This window comes from Lampris incognitus, chromosome 1 (assembly GCF_029633865.1).
Source record: "Lampris incognitus isolate fLamInc1 chromosome 1, fLamInc1.hap2, whole genome shotgun sequence".
Taxonomy (NCBI): domain Eukaryota; kingdom Metazoa; phylum Chordata; class Actinopteri; order Lampriformes; family Lampridae; genus Lampris; species Lampris incognitus.
The window spans coordinates 137,721,372-137,727,461 of NC_079211.1; positions in this window are offsets into that span (position 1 = coordinate 137,721,372).

A 6,090-nucleotide genomic window follows, 5' to 3' on the forward strand; every position below is an offset into this window, starting at 1 on the left:
ACAATTTAGTACCGCCAATTCACCTGACCTACATGTCTTTGGACTGTGGGAGGAAACCGGAGCCCCCAGAGGAAACCCACGCAGACACGGGGAGAACATGCAAACTCCACACAGAGGATGGCCCGGGATGACCCACCAAGGTTGGACTACCCCGGGTCTCAAACCCAGGACCTTGTGTGAGGTGACCACGCTAACCACTTGCGCTACCGTGCCGCCGACAGTGTTAAATGTTCACTTGAATGACAGCCCGCAGAAAGATACTGTTTTTATGTCTGGTTGTTTTGGGGTATAGTGCTCTGTAGTGCCTACCAGAGGGGAGGAGTTGGAACAGGTTGTGACCAGGGTTTGATTGGTCTGCAGTGATGTTGCCTGCCCATTTCCTGAATCTGGAAGTTGTATAAGTCCTGAATTGAGGGCAGGTTGGCACCAGTGATTTTCTCTGCAGACTTAACTGTCCATTGTAGTCTGTCCCTGTCCTGTTTGGTGGCCGATCCAAACCAGACAGTGATGGCTGTGCAGAGGACAGACTGGATTATTGCAGTGTAGAACTGAATCAGCAGTTCCTGAGGCAGGTTGAATTTCTTAAGCTGACAGAGAAAGTACATCTTCTGCTGGGTCTTTTTGATGATTGTGTCCATGGTGGATCAGAACTAAGAAATCTGTAGGTTTTCACAGTAGACACCATGCTGTTGAGTATGGGTTGGGGGGGTGGGGTGGCAATGTTGGGGAACTCCTGAAGTCCACTGTCATCGCCACTGTTTTTTTTTTTCTTGGATTTTTCCCCCCTTTTCCTCCCCAATTGTATCTGGCCAATTACCCCACTCTTCCAAGCCATCCCGGTCGCTGCTCCACCCTCTCTGCTGATCCGGGGAGGGCTGACTACCACATGTCTCCTCCGATACGTGTGGCATTACCAGACCCTTCTTTTCACCTGACAGTGAGGAGTTTCGCCATACTCACGTCTGGCTTCCCAGCCCCAGACATGGCCAATTGTGTCTGTAGGGACGCCTGACCAAGCCGGAGGTAACACAGGGATTCAAATCTCCACTGTTTTAAGCGTGTTCAGCTCCAGGTTGTTATGGCCACACCAGAGGCCCAGTTGATCAACCTCCCATCTGCAGACTCGTCACCATCCTAGATAAAGCCAATGATGGTTGTGTCATCCGATAACTTCAGGCATTTTAACAGACGGGTCACTTGAGGTGCAATCATTTGTGTAGAGAGAGAGGATTAGAGGGGAGAGCACACATCTCTGGGGGGCGCCAGTGCTGATTGTCTGGGTGCTGGATGTGATTTTTCCCAGCCTCACCAGCTGTTAGGAAGTTATTAATCCACTGGCAGATGGGGGCTGGTATAGTGAGCTGGGTGAGTTTGGAGTGGAGGATGTCTGGGACGATGGTGTTGAATGCTGAGCTGAAGTCCACAAACAGGACCCTTGCGTATGTCCCTGGGGAGTTGAGGTGTTGGAAGAAGTAGTGCAATCCCATGCTGACTGCATCCTCAACTGACCTGTTTGCTCGGTAGGCAAACTGCAGGAGGTCGAACTGGGGGCCTGTGATTTCATTCAGGTGGGCCAACACCAGTCTCTTGAAGGAATCACCACAGACGTTAGGACAAAGGGCCTGTAGTCATTTAATCCTGAGATATACGGCTTCTTGGGGACTGGGATGATGGTGGCGCTCTTGAAGCAGAAGGGGACTTCACACAGCTCCAGTGAGCTGTTGAAGATCAGTGTGAAAATGGGGGCCAGCTGATCAGCACAGACTGTAAGACAGGAGGTTGACACACCACCTGGGCCCAGTGCCTTCCTGGACTTCTGTCTCTAGAACAGCTGGCGCACGACCTCAACACAAATCCTGAGTGTGGATAGGGGTTCGATGGGGAGGGGAGAGTGGCTGGCAGGGAGTGCAGTTGGTTGTGTGTTGTGGCCAGAGAGGGTGAGGGGTGTGAAAGTTTACTTTTTGAACTTGCAGTAAAACCCATTTAGGTTGTCAGCCAGTTGATGGTTCCCTGCAGTGTGGGGGATGGTCTGCTGTAGTTGGTAATGTCTTTCAAACCACTCCAAACTGATGGTGGGTTGTTGGCAGAAAACCTGTTTTTTCAGCTTTTCAGAGTAGCACCTTTTTGCCACTCTGATCTCCTTTGTGATTGTATTTCTGGTTTTGTTGTACCAGCTCATATCTCCACTGTATTTCTGGCTTTGTTGTACCAGATCACTCCTGTAGGCTTCCTCTTTGGCCTGAAGAAGCTGCCGAGTTTTGCTGTGAACCAGGTCTTATTGTTGTTAAAGGTATAGAAAGTTTTGGTGGGCACACATATTTCCTCACAAAAGCTGATGTAAGATGTCACAGTGTCAGTAAATTTGTCCAGGTCTGTAGATGCAGCCTTAAAAATACTCTGGTCAGTGCAGTTGAGGCAGGACTGGAGCTCCAGTTTTGACTCATTGGTCCATTTCCTCACAGTTTTAGCCACAGGATTTGCAGATTTTAGTTTCTGCCCGTCGGTTGTGATAAGATGAATAAGACAGTGAGAAGCGTCCTTGAATATTGTGTAGTGATGAGCCAGTGTTTTTGTCTCTGGGGGGACATTTTAACATGCTGTCTGTATTTTGGCAGTTCGTGGCTGAGGTTTGCTCTGTTAAAATCCCCAAGGATAATGAGTAGGGAGTCTGGATATTTGCGCTCCATGTTTGTAATTTGATCAGCCAGGTGTTTTAACGCCTCTTTAACACAGGCCTGGGGTGGGATATTGACACCGACCAGAATAAATGATGAAAATTCCCGCGGTGAATAGAATGGTTTAGAAAGGCAAAGAAAAAGGTCTCTAAGTGAGGGCAGACGGGGAGACCGTCGCCATAGCCGGGACGCGAACTTGTGTCTCCCACTCCGCAAGCGACGTTTCGCTACCGTTCTTTTCCGCTGTAAAATCATCGATAATAACAACAATGCAAATAATACAATTGCCTTATTGGTTGCCATCTTTGTTTACAGTTTAAATCGAACAAGCAAACACATTCAAATTCTAAAGTTAAAAGAAAACCCGTTCTCCCGAGTTTGACGATTTTGAAGGTACCTCTGATCTCCTCAGGCAGGGCATCCCAAAGTCTGGGGGCTCTTGCAGTATTAAGCACAGCCACCTTTAGTTTATAGCCGTGATTTAGGAAAGGAAAAGAGTTTCCCCGACTGCCGAACAATGACTGCTGGGATAGGCTCCAGCATCCCCGCGACCCTGGCAGCAGGATACGCGGTTTGGATAATGGATGGATGGATCTCAGACAGCGCGTTTGGTCATATGGGGAGAGCAGCTCGGAGATGTAAGGAGGTGCCAAACCAGACATGGCCTTAAAAGTGATTAAAAGGATTTTGAAATCTGGGGCTTCAGGGTAGCGTGGCGGTCTATTCAATTGCCTTCCAACACGGGGTTCGCTGGTTCGAATCCCCGTGTTACCTCCGGCTTGGCCGGGCGTCCCTACAGACACAACTGGCCGTGTCTGCGGGTGGGAAGCCGTATGTGGGTATGTGTCCTGGTCGCCGCACTAGCGCCTCCTCTGGTCGGTCGGAGCGCCTGTTCGTGGGGAGGGGGAACTGGGAGGAACAGTGTGATCGCGTGATCCTCCCAGATGCTACGTCCCCCTGGCGAAACTCCTCACTGTCAGGTGAAAAGAAGCGGCTGGCGACGCCACATGTATCGGAGGAGGTATGTGGTAGTCTGCAGCCCTCCCCGGATCGGCAGAGGGGGTGGAGCAGAGACCGGGACTGCTCGGAAGAGTGGGGTAATTGGCCGGATATAATCGCGGAGGGGAAAAAAAAGAAGGGGGGTGGGGAAGGATTTTAAAATCGATTCTAAAAGACATGGGGAGCAGTGCAAAGAATCTAAAATGGGTGTAATGTGGTCACATTTTTTGGAACCAGTTCAGAGCCAAGCTCCAGCATTTTATATGAGTTGAAGGCAATGGGGAGTCTTCTGGGAGAGATGGGAGTTGCAATAGTTGAGGCGTGATGACATAAACAGTGGCCGCGATTAGCGAAGTCATTATCATAGATTGAAGAAGAAAATACTTAAGTTATCCTTTATTAGTTACAATCAAATAGTGAACATTGCAAGTAGTATAAAGATAAATTAATCCATCTAGTACAGACCCAACAAAACATGTGCGGGAACATTACATTGCAGTTACAAGTCAACATAAAAAAAGATAACTCACCAATAAAACAAAAGCAAAAACATTTCCAGTTATTTGTTCAAAATGTTAAAATAGACGTGGAGTGCTTAAAGAGGTCGAGTATTTAATCTCACTACACACAACTCCTTGATCTGGTCTGGCTCCAACTGGACTGTAAAGCGTTTATAAGCTGATCCAACACCAGCCCTGCAAACTAACAAGCACTTTTTGAAAAGGCCACAAAAAGACCATCAGATCTGACATCATCAGCCCTGATCGTTGACGTACAAAATCACAGGTGGTGTGGGAAATAATTTGTTTAAGCATTCACAATTAATAGGTTTATTTTTATACAATGTATGATTATTTTTTTATTAACCAAGAATCAACTGCTGGACTATAATGGTAATTACTGCAGGCAATCAATTACTTTTTATTAGATATGTAAGAACCATGGAAATAATGGTGTAAAACATAGCAGGATAAGAATTGTTGTATACTGTCAATAACACGAGATGGCAGTAACTGGCCTCATCAGGCCAGATTGTCTAAAAAGAGTGAGACGCCGTTAGATTGTGGAAACATGTCAATGTCTTGATAAGCGAATAATAGTGTATAGTGGGATGTGACCCAGAGTAAAAGGTGTGGTTTGACATTAAGCACCACAGTAGGTTGGGTCAAGCTACAGTACATTATAAAAGAGAGTGCTTTGGGGGAATCTGGGTAGCATAGTGGTCTATTCCATTGCCTACCAACACGGGGATTGCCGGTTCGAATCCCCGCGTTATCTCTGGCTTGGTCAGGCGTCCTTACAGACACAATTGGCCGTGTCTGTGGATGGTACTCCGGATGTGGGTGTGTGTCCTAGTCACTGCACTAGCACCTCTTCTGGTCGGTTGGGGCGCCTGTTCGGTGGGGAGGGGGGCTCGCGTGATTCTCCCATGCACTCAGTCCCCCTGGAAAAACTCTTCTCTGTCAGGTGAAAAGAAGCGGTTGGCGACTCCACATGTGTCGGAGGAAGCATGTGGTAGTCTGCAGCCCTCCTCGGATTGGCAGAGAGGGTGGAGCAGCGACCGGGATGGCTCGGAAGAGTGGGGTAATCAAAAAAAAAAAAAGGCGAGTGCTTAGGACAGGTTGCTTCAGTTGCTTTGTGGATTATTAACAATAAACCTACTCACATCAGACTTGTAAGTATTGGACATTGACTGACTGACTCTTGAACCTTGGACCGATTGACTATGAACAACAGTGTGTCGAGAAGAAATTCCCCCACAGTTAACCAAGGTGCTTTAGCAAATAGGATCACGTGATTCCGTTGTCTTTCCACTCTATCCCAATTGTCTATTCAGGAGCAAGTATAGCAGAATAGATTCAATGCTGCAACCCTGTCATGTAAACTGAAGCATGATATATGAAAAGGAAGCCAATAGGCAACCAGGCATGACAGAGAATAACATAGAATTACATCAAACACAAAGGTCTGAGTTTTTTTTTTTTAAAGCAACATCATCCCCCAGTATCAGTTGGGCTCCCTCCCTTTCTCATCTCTAGAAAATGCTTAGGAATAGGACATGGGGGATGAGAGTGGGGGTTCTGTGCTACTAGCACTGACAAAGGGAGAGTTGGGATTATATTGTCTCTCTAATTGAGGGGGCAGTAACATACTCTTTTTTTGCATGCGTGATTTGTCTGTGGACAGAGTATATGAATATGCAAGTATTTGGGACTGCAAGCCTATGGCACAGTTAAGCTATGAGGAGAACAACGTTTATGTACCTGTTATGGCCGACTTATGACAGGAAATGCAGTTATTATGTTTGCTCAGAGATGTTAAGATTTCATCTAGGAGGGAAGTCTTTCATGGAAATGGAATCACATATTTAAAATTTTAATGCAAAAATTTTATTTAAGCATGCAGTTATTCTTTA